This window comes from Hippopotamus amphibius, chromosome 8 (assembly GCF_030028045.1).
Source record: "Hippopotamus amphibius kiboko isolate mHipAmp2 chromosome 8, mHipAmp2.hap2, whole genome shotgun sequence".
Taxonomy (NCBI): Eukaryota; Metazoa; Chordata; class Mammalia; order Artiodactyla; family Hippopotamidae; genus Hippopotamus; species Hippopotamus amphibius.
In genome coordinates this window covers 55,096,708-55,109,540 of record NC_080193.1, presented here as the reverse complement: position 1 = coordinate 55,109,540, position 12,833 = coordinate 55,096,708, and the positions used below count along the sequence as shown (strand labels likewise).

The 12,833-nt window shown below is 40.3% G+C and overlaps 1 protein-coding gene across 1 annotated transcript in view; it reads right to left on the bottom strand.

Moving 5' to 3' along the window:
• THSD7B (thrombospondin type 1 domain containing 7B) overlaps positions 1-12,833 on the bottom strand; it is a 746,295-nt gene that overhangs the window by 521,572 nt on the left and 211,890 nt on the right. The gene's annotated exons all lie outside the window — the stretch shown is intronic.

Here is a 12,833-nt window from a genome sequence, read left to right as displayed (position 1 = left end):
TGTGGTTTATTACAGCATTCCTCGAGCCCACAGCATTAATATAACCCTACAGCATTCACATAAATACCAGAAGACTCATTAGCTTCTGGAACAATAAACCAAATCTAAGAGCATTCTCACATCCACTGTCCCATTTCAGCTTTAAGGAAAAATTTCTCAGCTTTGTGATTGTTTAAAAGAAAAAAATAGCAATAAGAATGATTATGTGCTAAACAGATGATTGAACTTGGTGTACCTCCCAAAAAATAATAAATAAATTAAAAAAAATAAAAAAAAAAAAGAATGATTATGTGTCACCAAGGCCCTGGCCTTATAGAAACCAGAGTAAAAATGAAATCAAGTAACAGACATCAAAATCAGGAAGCAAATCTCTAAGAAACCGAAGAGTGAGCAAAGCCCCTCACAATGAGGGTCACCATTCTCAAAAGCTTGAAAGCCAAGGATCATCAGTCTTCTGCAAAGCCCATTGTAGAAAAAGAATTTGCACAATCCTGTGGATCTGTTGTAGCAGTTCTTCTCCCTCTGCCTCACAATTTGATTTTCACAGGGTTTTCCAAGTGAAACTCAGTCAGGGGTCTGGGCAATAATCTGAAATGTAGAGTTCAGGTCCTGATTATACTAGGGGAACACAGACAATAATATGTTTCTAATTCCTGGGCATGAAAGATCGAGAAAAGTCCAGGTCTTCCCAGAGACAGTCCTTCTCCAGAGATGATGCTCCAAAGCCCTTTCTCCTCACTAGACAGAGCTGTCACCCTTGGCTCCATGGTCCCTCAGGCAGAAGGCTTGTCTCTTGTGTCTCTGAGTCTCAGGGCACAGATAGCTCTCTTGCCTCTGGACTCCAGGGCAAGGCACAGTGAGGTAGGAAAGGGTTAGTTGGATGGTTACCACGTTCTCATTTCAAACCCTCTCTCTGCTGACGCCCTAAAAAAAGAGCTGTCTATTAAGGAGGTCAGATATAGCCCTGACTCCGAGCCGCCTATGATAAAGTGAGCAAATAAGGTAGGGGAAAAGGGGCAGCGTGGTGTAGACGACAAGCATGCTTTCGGGTCAAATGCACCTGGCTTGAATCTGAGCCTTGCCACTTACTAGTAATGTGACTTTGGCTCAGTTCTATTTTCCATCAGTAAAATACTGATAATACCATATGTGGATCAAGGCATATAAAAAATGTTCAATAAATGTTAATTCCCTTTTTTCTGATGTCCTTCTACACCTGCCTTTTGTCCCCTGCTGACACAGAAAACACACACACATGCACGCACGTACACACATGCACACACACACAATTAACATTGTACTTAAGAAAACTTAATTGATTTTTTTAAGAACTTTTATTGAGATACAGTTAACAGACAATAAACTGCATATATTTAGAGTGTATAATTTGGTATCCCAGTCTCCCAATTCATTCCCCCCCAAACCTCCCCGCTTTCCCCACTTGGTGTCCATATATTGGTTTTCTACATCTGTGTCTCTATTTCTGCCTTGCAAACCAGTTGATTTGTATTATTTTTCTATATTCCGCATATACCTGTTAATATATGATATTTGTGTTTCTCTTTCTGACTCACTTCACTCTGTATGACAGGCTCTAGGTCCATCCATGTCTCTACAAATGTCCCAGTTTCACAGCTTTTTACAGCTGAGTAATATTCCATTGTATATATATACCACCTCTTTTTTATCCATTCATCTGTTGATGGACATTTAGGTTGCTTTCATGTCGTGGCTATTGTAAATAGTGCTGCAATGAACATTGGAGTCCATGCGTCTTTCTGAGTTATGGTGTTGTCTGGGTATGTGCCCAGGAGTAGGATTGCTGGGTCATATGGTAACTCTATTTTTAGTTTTGCAAGGAACCTCCATACTGTTTTCAATAGTGGCTGTATCAATTTACATTCCCACCAGCAGTGCAAGAGCATTCCCTTTTCTCCACACCCTCTCCAGCATTTACTGTTTGTAGATTTTCTGATGACACCCATTCTCACCTGTGTGAGGTGATACCTCATTGTCGTTTTGATTTTCATTTCTCTAATAACTGGTGATGTTGAGCAGCTTTTCATGTGCCTCTTGGCCATCCGCATGTCTTCTTTGGTGAAATGCCTTTTTAGGTCTCCTGCCCATTTTTTGATTGGGTTGTTTGTTTTTTTGCTATTGAGCTAGATGTACTGTTTATATATTTTGGAGATTAATCCTTTGTCTGTTGATTTGTTTGCAAATATTTTCTCCCATTCTGAGGGTTGTCTTTTCGTCTTGCTTATAGTTTCCTTTGCTGTGCAGAAGCTTTGAAGTTTCATTAGGTCCCACTTATTTATTTTTGTTTTTATTTCCATTACTCTAGGGGGTGGATCAAAAAAGATCTTGCTGTGATTTATGTTGAAGAGTGTTCTTCCTATGTTTTCCTCTAGGAGTTTTATAGTGTCTGGCCTTACATTTAGGTCTTTAATCCATTTTGAGTTTATTTTTGTGTATGGTGTTAGGAAGTGTTCTAATTTCATGCTTTTACGTGCAGCTGTTCAGTTTTCCCAGCACCACTTATTGAAGAGGTTGCCTTTTCTCCATTGTATATCTTTGCCTCCTTTGTCATAGATTAGTTTACTGCAGTTTATCTCTGGGCTTTGTATCCTGTTCTATTGATGTATATTTCTGTTTTTATGCCAGTACCATGCTGTCTTGATCACTGTAGCCTTGTAGTATAGTTTGAAGTCAGGAAGCCTTAATTGATTTCATCAAAAGTCCTAATATTAGAGATCTACGAATGCCATGGTCTAACTTCTAAGAACCGAAATTCAGCAAAGAGCATAAAAGAAACTTAAGAGTGTTTAGAATCATAACAAGTCACAGTAATTTGTTGACTTGTTTGAAAGGAAGGGGCCATTCTGTATAAATTGCTTTTTCAATTAATTTATCATTACCCTATAAGAACTAGCAATGAAGGAATTTTGAAGTCATTATGGAGAAAAATGAAAAGGAAAGTTTAATGATTATGGTTTTATATAAAGTAACAAAAACCCTGTTGGTAGCTCATTAACCAAAAACACCCAAATTCTATTCACTGGCAAACAACAAATCCTCTAAAGAAAAAGACATTTATCACTACTGCTATTGTTTAATACCTCAGAGAAAATACCAACCCAGCAAGAGGCAGAGGAAAAAATACCAGTGAAGGGCTTCCAAATTCCTTTTAAAAACGCGGGTCTTTTCATAGTCTGTCTTTTTTCTTTATTTTTTTTTCAAATGCACTATCTATGTTTACTCACAAATCACCCAGAAGCCATGAAAACGGAACAGTCTGAATTCCCCCAACCTGGGAAAGTGTCTTAGGATCTGACAGAATAAGAAATCAAAGGAGTCCGCTCAGCTAAACGTTGCTCACTCTCTCCTTTAGAAGTTGTTGCAGGGATAGTCCTCCAGCCTCCGGACAACTTGGCTTCCTGAATGCCTGCCGGGGATACTTTTTAACAGCTAAGTCCACATCAAAGACCAGGCCTTGCCACCCCCTCTCTCCCAACTCCGATGCCTTTCAACCCCAGCCTCACTTTGTCCTTCTGCTTAGGAGGGAAACAGGGCATCTCAAAGGCCAGAGTCCTGCCTCTTGTGGGGGAATGGCACTTTGAAACCAATTGTAGAAATGCCTCAGGTCAAGTAAACGGCCATGACATGAGAGCAATTAGTTAATCCTCATAGCCCCTTATGAATGTGACCATAGGATCCATTTGTCTTGTCACACAGCCTGGTTGAAGAGCATAGACAAGGCTTCTAGGGTACCATGACATATCCCCCAAGTAATAATTGCAACTGAAATGTTCTGCCTACTTACTCTGTACTAGGCACTGCACTAACAAATCTCAGTGTGTGACTTCATTTAATGCTCCCAGAAAGCCTATGTGGAAAAGGGAGAATTGGCATAAAGAATAAAAAATTTTCCAAAGTCACATAAGTAAGTGGAAGAGCAGAATTCAAAGTCAGGTGTATCTGATTCTAAAGCACATTTCTTAATGAAATGACACTCTGGGGGATTAAAACGGTGAATGGCAAACTCATGAAACTCAGTCCGTGGCTATAATAAAAAACAAGTCCAGTAGACGAGGACAAGTAAATGCCGGTCTTGGTCTGAGGAAGTGCTTTCTGGCCTGAAGCAAAGATAGATAGATAGATAGATAGATAGATAGATAGATAGATAGATAGATAGATAGATAGATAGACAGACAGACAGACAGACAGACAGACAGACAGATAGATAGATAAATATCCTTGGTTGGTAACAATGATATTGTCACTGACAACTGACCAATAATATTTTACACTGCCAATATAATTTTCCTTCCAGTCTCAAACACAGTTTGATTATATCATAGAGCCAGTCACTTTATAATTCGAACACTGTGGTCACACAGGGTCAAATTTTAGCACTTTCAGGACATAAGTACAAGTTAAAAAGAGAAACAAAATATAAGCCAAATAAAGGAAACTAATTATAAAAATTCAAATTTTCCTTAAATGGTACAATAACATTTTTTTTTGAAGAGTAATGGCTTTTCAAGGTCCTGAAGTCAAATTCTCAGTTTTGCTCCCTGGTCACCATGAACCTTAGGTAAACCTGCCCTCATCCGTCCACGTAAAAATGACTTCAATGTTACCACCCTTAGTGAGAGAGCACATTGTCAGCCACTCATATACTGAATACATAGGGGAAACAATTTGTGGAAGAGAATTCAGTAAATGTAAAGGTATATATGAGAGATGGGTGGCAGAAAGGAACTAAGAAGCAGGACTCCCTAGGAACAAAAATAAGCCTGCCCAATAGGAAGCAAATCGCTTACTCAACCACGTGTTCATTCCTCCTTTCTTTTAAGAACTATTCTTGAGCTCCAACTGTGTGCCAGGTATGATTTCTGACAATAGAAATGCACAGCAGTGAGCAGGACAAAGCCCCTGACCTTGGGAAGATGACCTTCCCGTGGGGCAGACAGACAGAAATAAACCAATACATAACGTGGCATCAGTAATATGTCCATCAGAGAGAGATGGAGGAGGGGGGCTATTTCAGAGCCATGACCAGGAAAGTCTTCAGAATCCAGAATAAAATGAAACAGTGGACATAAGGAGAGGTGGGCAAGGAGCATTCTAGGCAGAAAGCAATGCATGTTCAAAGGTCCCAGGGAAGGAGAGTGCTTGGCACTTTCTAGGAAAGCACAGAAACGAGCATGGTTAGGAGAGGCAGGTCAAGGTAGGAGGGAGAGGGAGTGAGAGGCAGTCACGGGCCAGGCTACAGAGAGTCTGGTGGGCTGAGGAAGGACTGTGAGTGTTATTCCAAATGTGCTAGGAAATCACTCCCAAGTTTTGAGGAAGGTGACAATATCATGATGTGATTTAAATTTTTTAAAGAATCATTCTGGCCACTGATCGAAGAATAGACTATAGGGGAGTGGAAGAAGGGAGATGAATTTGGAGGCCTTTTCCAGTCCAGGAGACATGATGGTAGGGCTTCAGCTGGGACAGTGATAGAGAATGTGGTGGGAAGTGATCAGATTCTGGATAAACTGTGAGGGTGGAGACAGCCTTCTAATGGATTAGACGTGGATGGGAGATAAAGAGAGGAGTAAAGAAGGATTCCAAATTGCTTTTTCCCCAAGTACTAGAAGCACAATTTCTTGGCACTAAATTCTCACCTGAGCCCAGGAAAAGAGACAAGAACCCAACATCAGGGCAACCGTGTATTATAACGGTGAAATTCAGTTTTTCTTCATTTACCTTCTAGAATCTGCTTTCTGAAGCTTTCTCCCACACCTGGAACTCATTGCCCAATTTCTTCATATGTCCCCCATAATTTAAGTCTACTCTTAGGAAATGATCAATAAATGTAATCACAAGATACATATTAAAAGTTAATATTAGATATTTTATCATTCTAAAAAGGTATGCAGTTTAAAAGAAGAAATCAAGATTAAGCCAAAGAAAGAAATTTCTAATGGTGGAAATACATATTCTCATGAAGAGACAGAGGAGACAAATTCTGGATTAGGAAAAGCTACTCGAGGCCCAGAGATTCAATTGCCCAGGTAGCCAGCCTGCCTTCTTGAGAGTGATGTTGTCTAACCCAGGGGTCCCCAACCCTTAGGCAGGGTCCCCAACCCCTGAGCCACAGACTGATACTGGTCCGCAGGCTGTTAGGAGCTGGAAGCAGGAAGTGAGTGGCAGGTGAGCAAAGCTTCATCTGCTGCTCCCCATCACTCTCCATCGCTCGCATTACTGCCCAAACCATCCCTCTCCCCACCCACCCCCCACACCCCGTTCAAGGAAAAATTGTCTTCCAAGAAACTGGTCCCTGGTGCCAAAACAGTTGGGAACCACTGGTCTAACCTGAGGAACCCTATACTCAAACAATTCTCCAAATTGATGTGGGGAGTGTAGAAGGAGTAAGGAATGAATACATTGCTCTGAAGCAAAGAATAGAGACATACTAAATTAGCAAAGCCAAAATTAGAAAAGTAGGTACATTTAGTGTCTATTTTTGAAAGACTTCCATCCTACTAATGTGACATAAAGTGATCCTAATAGCAGTAGGATGGCAGGGCCATCAGAGTTTTATAGCAACCCCTGCCCGTTAGAATGCATGCTCTGTCACTTTCAGAAGGCTTAGAATTGCTTACAAAGTGTGGATTTTTTTTTTTCTCCTTCTTCTAAAGGCTTAGATTTAAAGCAAAGTAACGTGGAATAGAATCTTAAGTGATTTAATGATGACAGATTGAAAGAATAATTGCATTAGTGAATGGTCATGTTTTGACTAGGCACATATAGATTTGCAAACACTCTTGGAATTGAAACCCTAGCTCAAGCTATTCAAATTAAATGTGCGTATATTAAAAATCAGTGTACTGCAGCATGACTAATTTATGATAACGTCTGTTGTCCTTTTAAAGTTGTAAATGCATTTTGAAAAGAATTAACTTGTCATTTTTTGCTGAACAGATGACCAAAATAAAGAGAACTGATCAAGCTTTATACATTTTATGCTCTAGTAATTTTTTATTGAATAGAGTGGGACTATTGATTATGGAAAGCTACTCTGAAGTGCAAAGCTCTTTCCTCTTCGGCAGATGGCTTTGCTAGCCAAACTCCGCGTATGTATTATTAATAGAGTTCTACCGCTACGCACAGCACTTAGCAGTACGTTAAATTTCTTACACTAACAGGGGAAAAAAATCTTCCATCCAGGAGAACTGAAAGTGGCACAACGGGGACTCATGAAACAATATGCACCTAAAAGCTGGACTCAATAAAAAGGCGTCAATCTCCTTCTGCTGAAACAATTTACAGATTCTCTGAAACTGTTGTTTCTTTCCTGAAACAGATTCTCCTGAGGGTTCCAGGTCATGACTCCTTTACTCCTCAAGTGCTGCAGAAAAGTGCTTAATTAAAACAATTTTTAAAAAAAGGCTTCCTTGAAGAACCCACTAATTCACTTAACAACCATTTATTGAGCTTCTATTATGTGCAGGGTTTTAGGTACTGTGGTAGACAATCAATGGGAAAAGATAACAGTAGGTGTGGTAGGTGATGTGTGTGCCATTCTTTCCCAGAAGAAATGAGATTGTGATCTCATTTCTCACCCTTCTTGAAGCTACTCATAACCAATGAAGACAGAAACCTCTTACGTGGAAAACCAGACACACTTAGCAAAAGCAAGGCAGCCATAGGGGACATGTGTTCATCCCTTCCCTGAGTGGATGTTTTTATTTAATTTCCTTGATGATACCAATTTTAGATGCTCTTTATAAGAAATGACTGAATCCTTCACACACATCATATAATAAGTATCAGCATGGAATAAAGTACCCTGTGCATAATATTGTTCTGGAACTGCCCGACATTTGATGATTCCTCCATTGTCTGCTGGGCATTTACCCTGAGCCAAGCACTTTTATAGGTGCTACCACGTTGAAGTAGAGGAGGAAAAAATGTGTTAACAAAATATCCATGTACGTATGTTTGGGATGATGTGTGGGAACATTACTAACTATGAGACACTCTTAACATGGTTATCAGGTTCAAGATGCTCTAGTTTTTAATGAGTATATTACATAAGATTCTGCAGATGAGTAAACGAAGTAAACAGACTAAAACTTCCCGAATCCTCCAGCAATTAGCACAGTGAGAGTCTGAAGCAGGTGTTGAACAAACACCTCTTCAAGACATGTCAACCCTGTTCCAGCACTCACTTTGTTCCATTAGGCAAAGGAAGCCAACTACCAACTACTTGGTGGGTGCCAAGTGTTACCCACCATCCCTTCTCTTGGCACCATTCCTGGCTTCAAAACATCTGAAAAAGACCCATCAACCAATTCCCAGAATTTTCCCAAGAAAAAATAATTTTATGTAGAAAACCTAAAACTGGGTTCAGAGCCTTAAAGAGATGGTAGGGGGGCTTCCTAGGTGGTGCAGTGGTTAAGAATCTGCCTGCCAATGCAGGGGACATGGGTTCGATCCCTGCTCAAGGAAGATCCCACATGCCTCAGAGCAACTATGCCCGTGCGCCACAACTATTTGAGCCTGCACTCTAGAGCCCATGAGCCACAACTCCTGAAGCCTGTGCACCTAGAGCCCATGCTCCACAACAGGAGAAGCCATGGCAATGAGGAGCCAGCTCACCACAACGAAGAGTAGCCCCCGCTCACTGCAACTAGAGAAAGCCCGTGCACGTCAACAAAGAACCAACACAGCCAATAAATTAATTAATTAATTAATTTAAAAAAAAAGAGATGGTAGGAAAAAACAGGCTGATCACAGGGGGTTGTTTCAGAAGCACATCAAAGTGGGCTGCAGGAGACCCAGATAGATCTCTCAGTATGAGCCTGCAAAGACAGACCTTCTACGAAGAATCTCTAGTTTACCCATAATAAAGATACACTCATACATACCAGATATAAGGTGGGACAAATTATGAGACGCCATCTGTTCAGTGCCAGACCAGGCTGTTGAAACAATGTTTAGGAAACTGGCTTTCCTGTGCAGTAATATTACACAGTCTGTGTAACACTATCAGCCATGCAGCTTCTGCTTTGAGATCTTAAAAGCTTTATACTGGTCTATATAACAGCACTGTCTTATATTCGATTTTAAATTCTAAATGATCATTTAAGAAGTAGAAAAGCCATTTTGGTGTGAAAGCCTCCTGGTGAGGTGGTGGAAGTTGCTGGTAGATCATCTGAGGTGTGGCTTCTCAGAAAGATGATGACATTTTTCAGTGTTCTTGCGTGTTACAGTGTCTTCAGTCAGAATAGGCTCTATGCTTAAGCACGGAGGATCTGGAGTGAGAGCTGTTCCAGCATCAGGTCATGTCTCAGCCACCTGTGTCCTCTGCCTTTCCTTATGCTATCCAATAGGGCCACCTTATCATTTATGGTCTTAGAATGCTTTTCACCTCCCTCTTAGTTGAGATGCAGGATCTAATACTTTAGATATGAATTAGGACACAACAAAGGACCCAAGTGCCAAGGTACCTTATAAAACACACATCTTTCAATGCTTGGAGGCAGAGAGTAACATAATGCCTGAGGCCATGATGGCAATGATAGGAGATAAACATATCAAGAAAAAAGGCAGCCAGTGACAAGCAGATTTATCCCATCTGTCTCATTTCCACTCCAATCCCATAATATACAATGTGAGTTCTTAGCGTTATGCTGGAGGGGTGCATAAAATTACAAGTAGCCTGTATAATACTGAAGAGAGGGATTTCATGGAGTCTATATATATCTTGGTTAAGGACAGCATACTTATGAGACAAGCTTAAGGCTACACAACGCTTACTCCCTTATACAGTTAACCTTGGACAGTGTGGGGTTGGGGTGATGACCCCCCATGCAGTCAGAATATTTTCTATAACGGATAGTCCTCCCTTTGTATCCATGATTCTGCATCTATGGATTCAACCAACCTCAGATCGGGTAGTGCTATAGCATTTACTATTGAAAAAGAACCCGCATCTAAGAGGACCTGCTGTTCAAGGATCAACTGTAGTTCTAAAATTTCCCAAGTTAGCTTAGCACAGGCTGGCCTCTGTCTCCTTTCAGGTTAACTTACACCAGCTGCCCCGAGGAACTTCCAAAGTGTTCAGTCTCAGGGAGCTCTTCTAGAAGGGGTTCCTCTTGGTCACAAGTCCCTTCATGGAATCACGCCTTAGGGATTGGCATGCATAGAGTTCGCAGTGAAAATGGTGATCAGCGGACTCCAGCTGGTGAGAAGAGTAGCCCCCAAGCCATGAAACTAAAAACCACTGTGAGCATCACCAACATGCGGGAACTGGAGCACATCTCTAGCTTATCTCTTCTTGGAACATTATTCCTCCAATTACCTGAAAGGCTAATTTCCTCACTTCCTTCAAGTCCTCCCCCTAGATCCTTGCTAATTCAAATGAGGCTTCTCCAAGATGCTCTTTAATTCTGTAACCAGAGCTGACCTCTCCCCCATCACAGCACCCCAGAAGCCTCTATCTTTACCCTGCTGCAATGCTTCATTTTTTCCACATTTCATACACAAAGTATATAGTTTATTTTACTTCTTATATTTATTTGGTATATCTTCACTAAAATTTAGGTCCCATAAGGGGGACGGAACTTTGTCTTATCTGTTCTCTGAGGTATCCGAAACACTTAACGTGGTGCTTGGCTCATAGGAAGAGCTCAGAGTGTATTTATTGAAAAAAGAAACACACCTCCTATAGCAAAGATGGTGGAAGGGTAAAAGCCACACCGCATTTTCCTGCTGGGGAGAGGGATGGTGAATTAAACTGCTTGATGCATAGGAAGTGCTCATGAATTCTGGGGAAGGAGAAATGGATATTTTTGTTCCCTAAGAGATTTTTATTTCCATTTTCCTTGTTCACAATGAATTTTAATCACTGGTGTCAAACTAGAAACAAAAGTTAGCACACAGCCTTTATGCTTTCCTGTGGTAGAGGCCACAGCTCGGATTTCAGACAAATAAGAATGTCAGCCAATGTTAATTTTGTTGCTGTCATTCATGCATGCTCTTTTCCACCACCAAGTGGAATCATTAGTTAACACATCATCCACCCTAGGAAACACTGGTTGGTATTCAGTGAATTCTCTAAGACTTCTATTTCCTACAAATTCACTATTTAAGAAGGTTTTTAGAAAATGTCATACTCGGTAAGATTTCCAAGCAGCAGAACTAGAGGCCCAGATTCATCTTCAATGAACTTTGTCAGGCCCTGTTTTCAAATGTTAAGGTTCAATCAAATGAAACTCAATACAGAAATTAATCTTGGGTACATCCTGAAATATTACCATTCCACGGTATTTTGCTGGAAAAAGATGATACACATGAACACAGGTATATGTGTGTCTATACCCTTATCTGGATGTGTGTCTTCAGTACGATTATCATGAGGGTCAGTGTGATGTATTGTAAAGAGCATGGACTTGACGTCAAATGGACTTCAATTTGAATCTGAAAAATACCAATTTACATCTCTTCTACTCTTAAAAATGTCCCATTAGGATGAAAAACTCCATATTATTCTAAATAATCTTCATAAAATCTCTGACATAGATATTGGCCAACAGTAGACTCTCAATAAAAGGTAGTCATTCTTTAACAAAAGCTGATCCAACTCAACTTTCTCAACATCATCAAGGAGGCACCATTCTGACTTCCAAGAAAACTGTAACAATTATTAACAAAGAAAAGAGAAGAAAAAAATAGAGGGATGTCTATAAGTCAAAAAAAAACCCACAAAAAAAAACTGTTGAAGAAGAGGAAGAGGTCATTAGCCATTCCACAAAAATAATGAAGAGAAAAAACACCAATGTCAAGGTTATCATTAAACCCAGATTCTATTACTGGCAGTTTAACATTGAGAACCTTCCTAAATTAAGCCTCCACAGGGGGAAAAAAATCTCCAAATCACCCAGAAGAAATAACTATCTACACCATTAAATTACTACAGTATGCCTTCCAAGGAAAGGAGGGATTCTCTTACTGGAGGAAATGAACCCACCTGCAAATAGCAACAAAAAGAGGTCCAGTGTTCTTGTAGTGCCTCCTATTTGTTGAGCACTGGGACAGACAGTGCTAGTCTGTAGCTGCTCAACCTTCAACACAGGCAGTATAAATAGACACTTTTATTGAAGAGGGAAATGTCTTAGAGAAGTTGTATACCTTGTCCAAGGACACACAGCTAATAAGCAATGGCGATGCAATTTTAACCCAAGGTCTATCCAAGTTTAAAAGGGACAGGGACCTCAGGTTCTATTTCCAATCCCATGTTTTGCCCCAAATTAGTGTCTTGAAAGACTGGACACCTAACTCAATACAATTAGGGAAGATTCTGTGACAACAGGTTAATCTGTCAAGGATCATGAACTACATCTGCTTTCTCTGCTTTTCAGGCAAGAAATGATGTCAATCCAAGGAGTCATTTTAGTAAAAAACGAACAATCAATATGTAAGAAGTATGTTGAATTGACCCTGATTTCAATGGTGAGGTGGAGGAAGTGAATGCCTAAGAATGTGTAAACAGGAACTAGCTCCTCTATACCCCCCACCCCGCCCCAACCTCTGCTCTGCCCCATACATGCTTTGTTTCAGGTTTAAGAAATAGCCAGGCCCATCAATAACACACATTGAGTTTGTAACCCCTTTGCCCTTCACATATCCCCAGATGATTAATTTCTACAAGAAGTTATTTTTTTGCCTCATTTTATTTTTCAGCAAGGAAATGATCTCAAATCTTAGAGACAATAAGAAACTACAGAAAAGGCCTATCTAAAATAGCTACAGATTTAAGATACAGTTCAGGGCAG